This window comes from Astatotilapia calliptera, chromosome 18 (assembly GCF_900246225.1).
Source record: "Astatotilapia calliptera chromosome 18, fAstCal1.2, whole genome shotgun sequence".
Lineage (NCBI taxonomy): Eukaryota > Metazoa > Chordata > Actinopteri > Cichliformes > Cichlidae > Astatotilapia > Astatotilapia calliptera.
The window spans coordinates 32,880,704-32,894,218 of NC_039319.1; positions in this window are offsets into that span (position 1 = coordinate 32,880,704).

Sequence of the window (13,515 nt, forward strand, 5' to 3'; positions counted from 1 at the left end):
AGTCCAAAACAAGTTAAGCAAATGAATGAATCAAGCGGCGACTTACATTTCTATAGATGTCTTGGGTATTTACCCAATATATCTGTAAATGATGTTCATCGACAATACGCGATTGTCGATATTTTTTCCCTGCGCCTCAGAGCAAAAGAGAAAAGGGATTCAAATGTTATGTTTCTCAGCTGTCCCTCGTTTATCGAGGGTGTTATGTTCTAAAAATAAGCAGCGATAGGTGAAATCAAGTAGCCAATTTTATTTTTTGACGGTGCAAAACGTTTCGTGGACATTGTGGACATACAGTACTGCACTTCAGAGTCACACTGCTAGCGATCGATCACCTGTAGTTTGAATGCTGAACATTTGCCTGTTTAAATCATAAGACCAGTCACTATACAGAGATGTGTTTCTGAATGTGAACGATGTGTCTTCTGCATGCAGTAATGCAGTTCTGCTTGTGTTGAGTGATGTAAACAACTGATTGATCTAAACTCTTTAAACGTCAAAATTGATCATTAGATTTTTTATGACACAACAGTGGTGAGAGTTCCCACCTTCTGCTCTTTGTAACTTAACGCGATCTTTCCGTTTTCGAGTTTTGGACATGATTTTGGAGTATATCTTCGCAGTAGCGATTGACCGCAAAGTAAAGCTACCGGAAATGTACAACCCCACATCCGGTCTCAAACCAGGAAGTTAGCATTTTCTCGTGCACAGGGTCAATTGAGTGAGTCATGACGCAGCTATCGCTTTGTATTAGTTCTGGTGGATTATGCAATGCGATACCTGGAAGCAGTGCCACTGCGAACCATCTCTGCAAAGAGCGTGGCACAGGGATTGTTTCAGGTCATCTCCCGAGTCGGTATCCACAAGGAGATACTGACTGACCAGGGCACTTCGTTCAGGTCTCGCACACTGCGGGATTAAAAAAAGGCGGGAGGATGGTCCGAGCCCTGCAAAGAATCCAATTCAGTACGTGTTGAACCTGAGAACAAAACTCTACCCTTTGTGGAGGTTATCACGGGAGAATTTGCTCCAGGCTCAGCAGTGTCAGCAACACCTGTATAACAGAGGGGCTAAACTCAGGCAGTTTTCACCGGGAGACAAAGTGCTTGTATTACTATTTTCTTCTAGCTCAAAGTTACTAACCAAGTGGCAAGGACCCTTCGTGGTCACACGGCGAGTGTGGGACATTGACTATGAGGTCGCATGGTCAGACAGGGGAGGGGCCACACAGATTTATCACCTCAGACTCCTGAAAATGTGGAGGGAGGCTGAGACCGCTTCTCTGGTGAGCCTGGTTAAGGAGTGAGATGAGTTGGGGCCGGAGGTGCAAAATTCCATCATTCCCACCTCCCTCCTTTGTGATGACCGTCTCACTTTGGCCAAGAGAGCAGATGTTGCCGCGTGTTCTCCCCCCTGCCCAGCCGAATGTCTCTCATTGAGCATCATTTTGAAGCGCAGCCTGGTGTGGCGGTGCATCCACAGCCCTACAGGCTTCCTAAACACAAAAGGCAAATCGTTCAGAGGGAATTTGCCGAAATGCTGAAAATGGGAGTAATAGAAGAGTCACACAGAGCCCCCATTGTTTTCGTGGTGAAGAAGGATGGGTCTATATGGTTCTGTGTCGACTATCGCAAGGTGAATGAAGTGTCACGCTTTGATGCTTATCCCATGCCCCGGGTCGACAAGCTCCTGGACCGGTTAGGTACGGCCCATTTTTTCACGACACCGGATTTAACCAAGGGCTACTGGCAGATTTCCTTGTCTGCGGAGTCCGAGGAAAAAACGGCCTTCTCCACTTTTTTTCCCGTACAGTTTTTACCAGTTCGTTACGCTTCTATTTGGCTTGTTCGTAGCCCCCTTTCAGTGCCTAATGGACCGGGTGCTGTGTCCACACGCTGCACAAGCTGCCGCCTACCTGGATGACGTGATCATCCATAGTGACACCTGGGCGAAGCATTTGCAGCGGTTGGCCGCGGTCCTGGAGTCTCTGAGGCAGGCGGGGCTGTGCGGTTGGATGGAGGGAGCTACAGTATCTGGGGTACCACTTGGGGGGCAGGCAAGTGCATCCAAAGGTGGAGAAGACAGCGGCTATTGCGTCCTGCCCATGCCCCAAGACGAAAAAGGAGGCGAAGTGGTTCCTGGGGCTGGTGGGTTACTACCGCTGTTTCGTGCCAGGGTTTGCAGAGCTGACCAGCCCCTTGACCGGGTGCTCCAGATCTGGTCCATTGGACACGGCCGTGCCAGGCAGTGTTTGTGCAGGTAAAGAAAGCTCTCTGTTGGGCCGGATGGCTCCCTGGCCTCAGTCGGGCACTGTGGGTGTGTGGCAGAGGTGTGGTCCCTGGCTCAGCTGCAGGGGAGGAGTGAGGTCAAGGGGGCGATACCGGGAGGCAGGTGAGCCACAGATGTTGGCGAATGACTGATGACGGTGTTTCTTTCCGTTTCCCTATATAGTGATGGCAGAGTCGAGCGGGGAGAGAGAGCTGGACTGGAATGGACTGTTTCCCTTGAGACCTGAGCTGTCAATAAAATACAAATACAAATACAATCACCGTGTGTGACGCATACTTTACAGTAACTAATTACTTTTGAAAATAAGTAATCAGTAAAGTAACGGGATTTCTTTTTTGAGAAGTAAATAATAATCAGTAATTAATTACTTTTTTCAAGTAACTTGACAAACACTACATGTGTTATATATGTTTCAGCACATTTAGCTTTTTATAGACAAAATGAGCTGCCTGTGATGCATCACATACCAGGAAAAAATGTGTTTATACATCTGTGGATGTTTAGACACAGTTAAGTCCAGGTTAGGTTTTTATATTATGTTTATGTTAGATATTTTTTGTGATGTTGCCTTTGTACACCACCACAGATTGAAGTGCAGACTTAATTCAATGAGTGTAATTTAGGCATTAAAAATAAGAAATATTTACATTTTAACCTCATAACTAAATAGTGAAAACCAGCAGGCAGTCGTGAAATTCTGAAAAAAATGATCAACCGATCTCCACACAGCGTCACCACTATCTTATGCTTATGGAAGAGCAGCTCCCTCTTCCTGCAGTTTGTAGTAACCATCCCACCCCCCGCCCCACCCACAGCAGGTTATTTTGTGTGTGTGTGTTGATTAGTGGTGTGGTGGGGGATGGGGAGATAAAAGGTAGATAAAGTCATATCTGCACAATATGGCTGCCAGTAGTGGCTTCCAGCTGTTTATGGTCCTCATGTAAAGCTTTAGGTAAATGAGAAATGTACGGTTCCTTAATTAAACAATATAAAGCGACTTTAAAATGTTGTCCTTTTTGTCATGCTACCTCATTCATGTTCTTCTCTTACTGTCTTGTTTTCTACAGGTACAGCGACATGGCTACACCCGCTGTGGCATTTAAGTGCATTTGAATTGATTTGAGAGCGAAAGAGAAAGAAATAGAGGGAGAGGAGGGAGAGAGGGAAGGGTGTGCGTTGCCATGACAACTGCCATAATAATCTTCCTAATGATTGATGTGCTGCGCTCCATTTCTCCCTGTTTGGACTCTCTCCCTCTCTCTCTGTTTTACTTTTTTTCATTTTGTCTGCCTGTCTGTGTCTGTCTGTGTGTCAAAGACTTTGTGTCTTGTTTTTCTGCATCCATGCATTATAACATGATAAATGCTCATGTGCTAATGAACAAATAAGCAAACACAAACAAACTGATGCTCATTAAAATCTTGGCGGAACAAGGAGAAATTGTCATTTTACAAAATGCACCTTTGTTAAAACACATTTTCTGCTTTTGTACTGCCATGAATAATGTAGAAGAGAAGAGAAGAGAAGAGAAGAGAAGAGAAGAGTATTTAATATGATGTGGCCTGTTTAGGAGCTTGAATCAATCCCTCTGTGTCATTGCATTAGACCATTCAGGCGTTGTGTCTGTCTGTGGGTGGCTGGGTGGGTGTATACAGTGTCATAATAGATAGCCCTGCAATATACTATGCACAAATTGCTCCATAAATGTTGAAATGGATTACTTTACTAGCCTGTCTGTATCCAGCCGTTTGATTTGAACTAAACTGAAAAAAGTGTACGTCTCTTGGTGAATCTGTTACTCTTTTATTTTGGCCTTTTGAATATGAGGTCTTTTATATGTGATGACATCTTTTTATGGCTTGGGGGTAGAAGGGGGTAGCACCTCTACCTGCACCCTGGTAGAGGTGCTGGCACGGACTTTCTGTCATAAAAATCTCACTTTACAACATAAATGAGAAATTCAAAAATGTTAAAAGGAATTTGCTTGTGCTTCTTCTTTTCCTGCAGATATGTACACTGGTGGCTACATTAGACAGAGGGAAAGTCAGAGGTTAGTGCACAAGTAATCCCTGTGAGTCACAGCTCAGATTTTAGACTGCTATGAATGCTACATTTCAGATTTTTTTTTTCTAATTTTGCCTTTACATGATGTCAGCAAGAAGGGATATACCTAATATGGACATGTACGGCACACGACTCTGGCTATAAGCAGAAGCAAATCCCACCTACCTCCTGTTCAAACTGTCTGTTAGGTCTTTGCTATTGGCTTTCAAAGGGGAAGCCAATAGGAAAGACAGTTTGAAAATATGAAAATATAATCCAGTAATTAATAATGGAAAAACATGGAGCTGGAAATCTTGTCTAGATGTAAAATATGTACAATTTTACAGATGGCTGACATTTTTTCCAACAGTATTACAACATTGTTTTGGTAAGACACCCTCCATGTCCGCTTCCATCTCATGAGTCAGTGGAGGATTATAATATGGAGATCTTAAACTGTTCTTCTTCACAAAAGCAGCCTGTTGTGTGTTTCACTGCAATGCTGTTTGAACTGTTTGCTATCTCCAGAACATTAACCTGAACATTCAGTTCTTGTGCCTTATTCATTTTAGTCCATGATTTTACTGGTGGTTCTCTTCTGTTCACACATCACCCATTCAGCTTTGTCATGACAGGGTACGCCAGTGTGTTTTGTAAACAGACTCAAATGCACACACCGAGAGAAGAACTGTAGTCTTTAAACAAAGGCGAGCCTTTATTAGGGCTGATGACGACAAGTGCAAACAACATGAACAGTAACGAGAACTCAACTAACACCTAAACTGGAAAAAAAACCTAAAACTAACAGCTAACGGTGATAACTATGAATCAACTACGAAGACTATGAAGACTAAGACAAGATGTGGAAGGTAAACAGATGACCTGACAATGAACATAGGAAGACAAAGACACTTAAATACACACAGGAGGTGACAGGGGAAGGGAAACACATGGGGAAACAGCTGACTAGAATCAACATAATGACGCCACAGGGGAAGTGAAACTAAACACTATGACAAAGACACACAAGGCTCTTTCAAAATAAACCAGGAAACACTGAGAAAATAACAATAATCAAAGAATAAACCTAAAACACACAAAATACTGGGACCCAGTACTGTGACAAGCTTCCCATTGAATTTGTTTTTGTTGCTTTTAATAAACCTTGGATATACTTTGGATATGAAATATGAAGTTTAAAATAAAAGTCTTTTTATTATTTGTTTCACCTTTTCTGTTCCTTTCTGTCTTTTTGATTTGACGTATGCAATTTATTTCTTTGACTGCCAGTTTTGATGGTGTATTTTTTAAAGAAAAGAATCATTAAGCATATTTATGTATTAGCTTATTTTTCAGACTATAAGGCGCACTAAAAATCCTTTAATTTGCTCGAAATGTTTCTCTAATTTTCTCGACAGTGTGCCTTATAATTCGGTGCACCTTATGTATGAATTCTGGTTGTGGTTACTAACCTCGAACGGATTTTATGTGGTACACAGCCCTCATAAATCTGGCAAAAAATGTTTTAGTTCAACTTTGGTAAGCTACGAAGCTGCACCGCTTGATGGATTGTCGGAGCATTACGGCTACTGTAGTCAGGAGCCTTGTAGAGTAATACATACTATGCTTCAACATAATATTACTGTATCGTGTGTGTATGAGGACCCCAAAAATAGCACCTGTTAAGAGACATGCTTACGAAGCAGATTTCAAATTCAATCAGTCAGTAAAACATGGGAATAAAGCAGCTGAGAAGACGAAGATTTGGATTTGTGGAAGAGGAATGAACCGAAAAAGTAAGCGTATTGTTCTGAATTTTATGTGTTACAACTGAACAATGTTGAGAGTTATTGTGAATGAGTTGAATAAAGTTTGACTTATCTGACTCTTTAGTTTCACTTAATACGCATTATGGTCCGAAAAATATGGTAATTGAGTTTTACTTATGTAGTTCAAATTCACAACAATAACTGCCTCAAGGCTCTTTATTTTTTTAACACCTTCAGTTCTAGAGAGAAAACTCCACAAATTTGATGATCCCCTCAAGCAGAACCACGCTTGGTGAGGAGTTGGTAGTTCAGGAGAAAGAGAAGACAAAAATCTATCTTGTAGGTCAGAAAATGTGCATAGTTAGATTCAGCAGGTCATTAAAAATGCTATTGAAAAATGCTATTATGCTATAGTGCTAGCAGAGTATAGTGGCATAGTGTTGTGCCCAAGCAACCGTTACCAGTATTACCAGTATTACCAGTTAACAACATGATCTTTATCAGTAGAGAGAGATTGACACAGACCAAGTGCTGCCCCACAGGCAACTGCATTTTCCCAGTGGCCACAGTCTTAGCAGGACAACAAAACATTGGAATGGTCTTCCAATTTCCACGATCAAGTTAATTTAATCATCCATGGGAAACACTGGACTGAGTCTGATCTTCATTGTCTTGAAGGAAGACGAGGCTAATGAATGTGGTTTTAATGTTTGGTAAGACAAATAAGGAAGCATAAAAAAACAACTACTTTAGGGTTTCACTTGTTAACATCTACCAGGTTGTTGGTAGGTTGGAGTTGGGTTGTTTTTAGGTATGCTGTATAAGCAATGTTGGGGAGTAAAGGAATACATGTACTGGCGTTACATATTTAAAATACAAAATATGGGTAACTGTATTGGGCAGTGTAGCCCAGTTGTAAGTAAGCTGCTAAGACTCAACTGTACACTGTGTTCGTGTTTTTCTCCAAAACAATAAGTACCGTTGGAGCAGCCTTTCAACGCTTCTCTCTGTCTCTCGCTAGCAAAGTTCACCCAGACAACAAAGTAAAGCTAGTTTTTTCAGCTACGAGCCCGACACGGAACCTGACGTATTGGCCAGAGGTCCCTTTACTACAGTTCGGAGCCGAGGACCTGTTTTATATACGCCCGGAATAGTTTTCTATATGAGATCGCTTCAAAAAGTGCAGCCTTACCTAATGTGCACCTACTGTTACTCATATATTAAAATTTAAAAATCTAGTTTGTATTGGTATGGCGAATAACCTTCAGTAATAGTAATAAATCACACAGCAATAGTACATTCATGTAGTTGTAAAAAGTTTGACAATATATAAAGTAATCCGAAGTATTCAGAATACGTTACTCTCATGGAATATGTTACAAAATACATTTTGGGGCATGAATTCTGTAATCTGTAGTGGAATACATTTTAAAAGTAACCTTCCCAACACTGTGTATAAGTGTAAATTCCATCCCTTTATCCTAGCCCAAATAAAATGTCACCGGTGAAGGGTTTACTGAGTCTAGCATAATATTATGAAATAATAACTGAATGCAAAGCGTATTGAAGGGCATTTAAAATATCTTCTAGGAGCTGTAGCTAAATTCGACAAAAAAATTTAGAAAAAAGTTTGAATTACAGTGAATTACAGAAATGCATTAGATATGAAAGGGAACACACAAAAAAGCCTGAAGTTGTAGGACCCTCTTATATCAGTGTGCATATTCTTGTTCTGATTAGTTTTTTGTTTACTACTAATCAGTTCAGTGCCATAGTATCTATAGTTCTTTGCCTCACCTCTCTGTCACCTTGACAACTAGCAATTACTTTAAAATCATGTGGTCCAATTTATTATTCCCTTTCTGCAACATACACACACTCTTGTTATATCGGCGTGTGTGCAAGTGTGCGCGAATAGGGCAACCTGTCAAAACGGAGTAGACCTCATCGTCACATTGTTGTCAATGCAAACTGACGGGCTGTCACCAACACTATCCCTTCTCCCTCTCTCTTACTTTCTCTCTCCAAGCCCCGTGGTGTGTGGTGATCACATATAGACAGCAGCCAAATAGAAGCTTGAGTCTCTCTGCAAATACATATTAATGCACAGTGAGCTGGTATTGGATTTTTTCAACACTTTTCAAGTCTTATTGACCTCACTTTAAGCAATTTAACATGAAAACCCACACTCATTCATGTATGCATTCATAAAGAACACATGAGGAGTGACTCAGGGTTCAGTGGCTTCAGATTTATCTTGGTTAAAGCTGAAACATTTATTAAACTCCCCCCCCCATTCTATCCAAACTTTATCAGGTATATGGGCGAAGTCACATACTTGCTCTCCAGTCTGTCTCTTGGAAACAGGTCAAGGCTACTTTTTCTGACAGTTCACATTTTTCAGCATTTTCTGTCATTTTAAGCTTACCATCATCTGCACAGTAGTGAAGATGCTGGGACACACTTTCGACATGTTCACTAGTAATGATCTTATTTCTGCCATGGCAGTGGAACAATTAACATACCTTGGGAAAATCCTGTAGGTTAACTTGTGCTAAGGGAATTTTCAGATAAAACAGAGCAATACAAACTCATAAATTTTAGCCGTGACTTGGCCTGATCACAACCGATCTCAGCTTATGTCTTTTATGATCTGCTTGGGTTCGCTGGAAATTTGGATCCCGAAAAAAATTACAGGAAACAAGAGTGTAAGCAAAATGGAAAAAAAGCCATGAATGATACCTGCTGTCTTGTGTAAATACTAAAAATTAACGAAAATTTGTCAATGGGCCACATAAAGACGAGGTGGGTTGTTGATACTTGAGAATCATGCCATCATGTCATTTGAAAGAAAGTTTTTAGCTCCTTATGATCAATGTTGAAGAACTTATCTGAAGAGATGGATGAAGACAGTGAGCTATTTGTTAAAAAAAGGGTAAATATTCATTTATTCATTTGTTGTGCTTCTTGCTGCTTTCCCCCACGAAACACAAATGAATGAAACAGAGTAGTCCTATAGTTTTAAGTCTATTAGAGCAGCAGTCCCCAACCCCCAGGCCACAGACTGGTACCAGTCGTTTGGTACCGGGCTGCGAGAGTTGATACTCGGATATTAAATCTATGGTTTTCATGGTTTTTATCATTAACTCGGTTTCCCTGGGTCTTTTCCCGTGTTGTAGTTGTGTGTCTTATTTTGAAAGAAATATTTGTTCGTTACCACAGCGACCAGAGAGCATTAAGGGGCAGAGAGGAGGATGTTACTCTCAATGTTGTTGGTGCATTTCAGGAGGACGCTGCTAATAAAGTTACACAATTACAAAGTGAATTTTGCATTTACTATTATATATATATATTCACAAAATACCACAGTTTTTGTCTTGGTCGTATCATTTTATTTTGTTGTATTTATCCGCGACACCTTAAAGGCCGGTCCATGAAAATATTGTCTGACACTAAACCGGTCCGTGGCCCAAAAAAGGTTGGAGACCGCTGTATTAGAGGGTCAATTATTGTACTGCAATTAATGTAATATTTATACTAAACTAAACAAGTTCATGATTTTCTTCAGGACTGCCAGTGACAGTGATCTGATAGACCTTACCTCCACTAATTCAAATCTCACAACTGGACCTCAGCACTGTGTTTGTGCTGTTGCCCCCTTTTGGAGCATTTTAATGGACTTATCTGATAACAGTGTCACTTTCTCTGTAGCACAGTCCAGCATGTTCTTGCTTCCATTTTTGTGAGTAAAATTTGAGCGTTTCATTGGTATATTAGCACAAATTAGGCATAACAAATGCTAACTAAGTTTGCTAGCGTTAGCTGATAACTAGCACTTGTTAGCCGATAACTAGGCCTGCTGACTTCTGGCAAAAAAAAATTTAATCAAATTAAATTAAATTTTTTTTAAAATAAATAAAAGACTGGCCAACTTGTCACTGTGGTGACCTCTTTTATTTACAGTTTTTGGAGTACATAAAATTTTTGTGTTAGCGCTAACAGATTCTGATGAACAGAGACCACAGAGATGCACAATAAATGTTGAGTTATCCTGGAATTACTTAAGTAGATGCAAACCTCAGTTTGATATTTGAAATCAGTGAATAAATAAAATGAATACATCAAATTGTATCTATTTGGCCGCCCCTCCCTGAGCCTGGTTTTCCTGTTAAAATTGAGTTTTTTCTTCCCACTGTTGTCAAAGTGCTTGCTCATAGGGGGTCATATGATTGTTGGGTTTTTCTCTGTATGTATTATTGTAGGATCTACCTTACAAAATATAGTGCCTTGACTGTTGTTGTGATTTGGTGCTGAATAAATAAAATTGAATTGAATTGAATTTGCTGCACTGTGCTTTGCTATGCTGAGTAAGATGAACACATGGAAATGCTACCAGTCGCTATCTCTACATACATTTTAAAATAGAAGCGTCAGTGCCGCCCTGTCATACTGACTGAGTTTTACCTTCAAAGAAGCACAGGTCAGAGCTGGAGTCGGGTCATTTTCCATTCAGATTATCTCAAAATGCTTCACTGCAAACCTCAACTAATTTCCTGTCACACATATTCCCTGTCAGCTATCTGAGTGAAGATGGAAATGGCGAATGACAGTCTGGGCATGATATGATGTACAGCAAAAACTGAGGGGAGTGTTTCTGCAAACCGAAACAATAATAGTTTGAGAAGGAAGTGTAAGTGCACATTTTATCTTAATGTAATGAAGTCAGAGATAAATTCTTACTGAAATGATCAGAAATGCTCTCACTGACAGACCATTGTTTTCTCCCACAGCATCCCATCTCACAGTACAATTTTCACTTATAGTAAATGCATACTTGTGAGTTGAGCCACTCCTCCTGCTCCTACCTGCGTATGCAAATGTTAAAATAGTTTTTCCCCAAAACAGGATTGTTTGTTCACAGTGTCCAATGTTGCTTCAGCCAGACACCTTTTCTTATCTCTAAGACACCAATAAATAGCTTTGACAAAACTACTTGCTTGACTCTCTGCAGATGAAATTACCCCAAACAATCTCCTGCCGAGTGGACTTAAGTGATATAAATGTGGTGTTGCACCAGTAATAATTGGGAAGATAATCCAGTCTTACAGAAATATCATTTCAAGGAAGACCTAGCTTTGTGATTCAAGGAAGGAAGGTTCAAGGAAGCTTCATGATTAAAACTGGAGAGAATTTGATAAGTAAAGTTTTATACAGTACAGTAAAAAGGTATTTGTCGCCATTCTTTCTTGTTTTTTATTTTTTGCATTTTTGCCACACTGAAATGTTTCAGATCATCAAATAAATTTTAACCTTTTAACGCCGAGTGTATCATATTTGATACGTGGGTTTTTGTGAGTTTTTAGAACTTCTACATCAGTGGGATTTTTCTTTCTCCTCTGAAAAACTGAAATAAGTTGAAGAATAAATATTTAATGAATACATTGCAAAAATCAATCAATAAAAAAACCAATCAATCCCTGATGCAGCAAATATGGTACAAATTAAAAGTTGTAAATGCAAATTAATATTTCATTTATTTTCTAATGTCATCACTAAATGTTCACTAAACTCCATTTTCAAAAAATTTGAATTTTTTGGCAATTATTTAATGGTTCAGGTTTAAATAGTTTAAGATTAGGGTAAGATAATTCGAGTAAAAGCAAAATGCAGTGTTTAAACGGTGATTTTAATTATTACAGGGAAAAAAACTATCCAAAAGTAACCGTCTGTGTCCAGTCCCCCTAAAGACTGGATCTATGGGGTAAACACCTTTGTACTGGTTTTTTTTGCACCCTTGCCAGCAAGAACAGTGTTCAAGAATTAGCATCTACTTCTTGCTCAAGGATACTTTGCTCGCAGCCTGGAGCAAACTGGGATTGAACCACCAACCTTCAGGTTAGCAGGTGACCTGCTCTACCAGCTGAGTTACAGCCGCCCCGCTATATTGAGTCATACGGAGGTGGGTGTGCTGGTGTGTTTCAGATCATTGTCCTGTTACATATACTAAGCAAGCTTGAGATTCAGGGCATAAATTGATGGCTAAATATTCAGGCTACCACGGTGTTTGCTGGTAAAATGTTCCTTTTATGAAATTCAGTCCTGTGACACCTGACTTTCACCCAAACCTTCAAAAAAAGTTCCACTTTTGTCTTGTCATCTTTTTTAAAATCTCTATGAATAAATCATGAACTGAGGCCGCAGTTATTTTATTTGCATTCTTTAGCAGATGAGCTGTTGGTGAGTTGTGGATTCAAATTTGATGCTAACTCTGGACTCAGGAGAAAATGCGTCCTAATGTAGCAAAGGACTTGTATGTAGATTTGCTAGATTTTAAAGAAAATCTAAATGATAGACACAGAGTATAAATGACGAATAAGCTAATCACTTAAATGCTAAGATAACACAAGTGAATTTGAAGACAACCTGCTGCAGTAGTTTCACCATACAAAAATTAACCTGAAATTGATCAGGGGGAACAGTTAGAAGTGACTGATAACAATCAGTCATTATATTATATAATAAAAATCATATGACAGCTACAAAAGTCTTCAGACAAAATGGCTTGTTTAGTAATGATGTAATTTCCCATTTAACATCAGTAAGTCTGTTATATACTATAAAAGAAATAATACCACCACCATCACAATTTTAAAACCTCAACAAACTAAAAAATTAACTACTTCTTTTATACCACTGCTTAGTAGAGTCAGCAGCCATCAGTTATGTAACCAAACAGGCCCAAACAGCGTGAGGCAGAAAGAGGAAGTTACCCCATAACACTGAAATGTATACCCTGGAAGACGTGTGATTGGTTGAATTATTAAGAGATCTTAATCTGAGTTACATTTATTTTGCCTGCACTCACAGCTGTTAAGTACAGTACAAACACAGGGCTTTTTCTCTGTACACATCGACACACTGAAGCTGACACAGCTAAAACATAGTCCAGTATTAGAGACACACACATACACATACACCCCCCCCCCCCCGCCCCGCCCCTTTGTGTTAGCTTTAATTTTATATGTGTGTGTGTGTGTGTGTGTGTGTGTGTGTGTGTGTGTGTGTGTGTGTGTGTTCCCTTACTTGGAAGTATTGTCACTGTGAGGTAGGGTCAATATATAAAGCTACATCATTTCTCTGGAAATCTATTTAGGTTTTCCCAAATACAAACCTCACGTCACGTCATGTGAAATCTACCAGCAGTTAAAGTAGTATATAAAACTGTATAAGCTTAAGAGCAACTGATTGATTTGCCTTTGATTTCAGTTCCAAACAGGCTGCTTCTGTATTTATGCACATCTAATCTGTATTCATGCGGTGTATATGAAGCCATACAGAGGGTTTATTCTAGTGTGTGTGCGTGTGTGTGTGTGTGTGTGTGTGTGTGTGTGTGTGTGTGTGTGTGTGTGTGTGT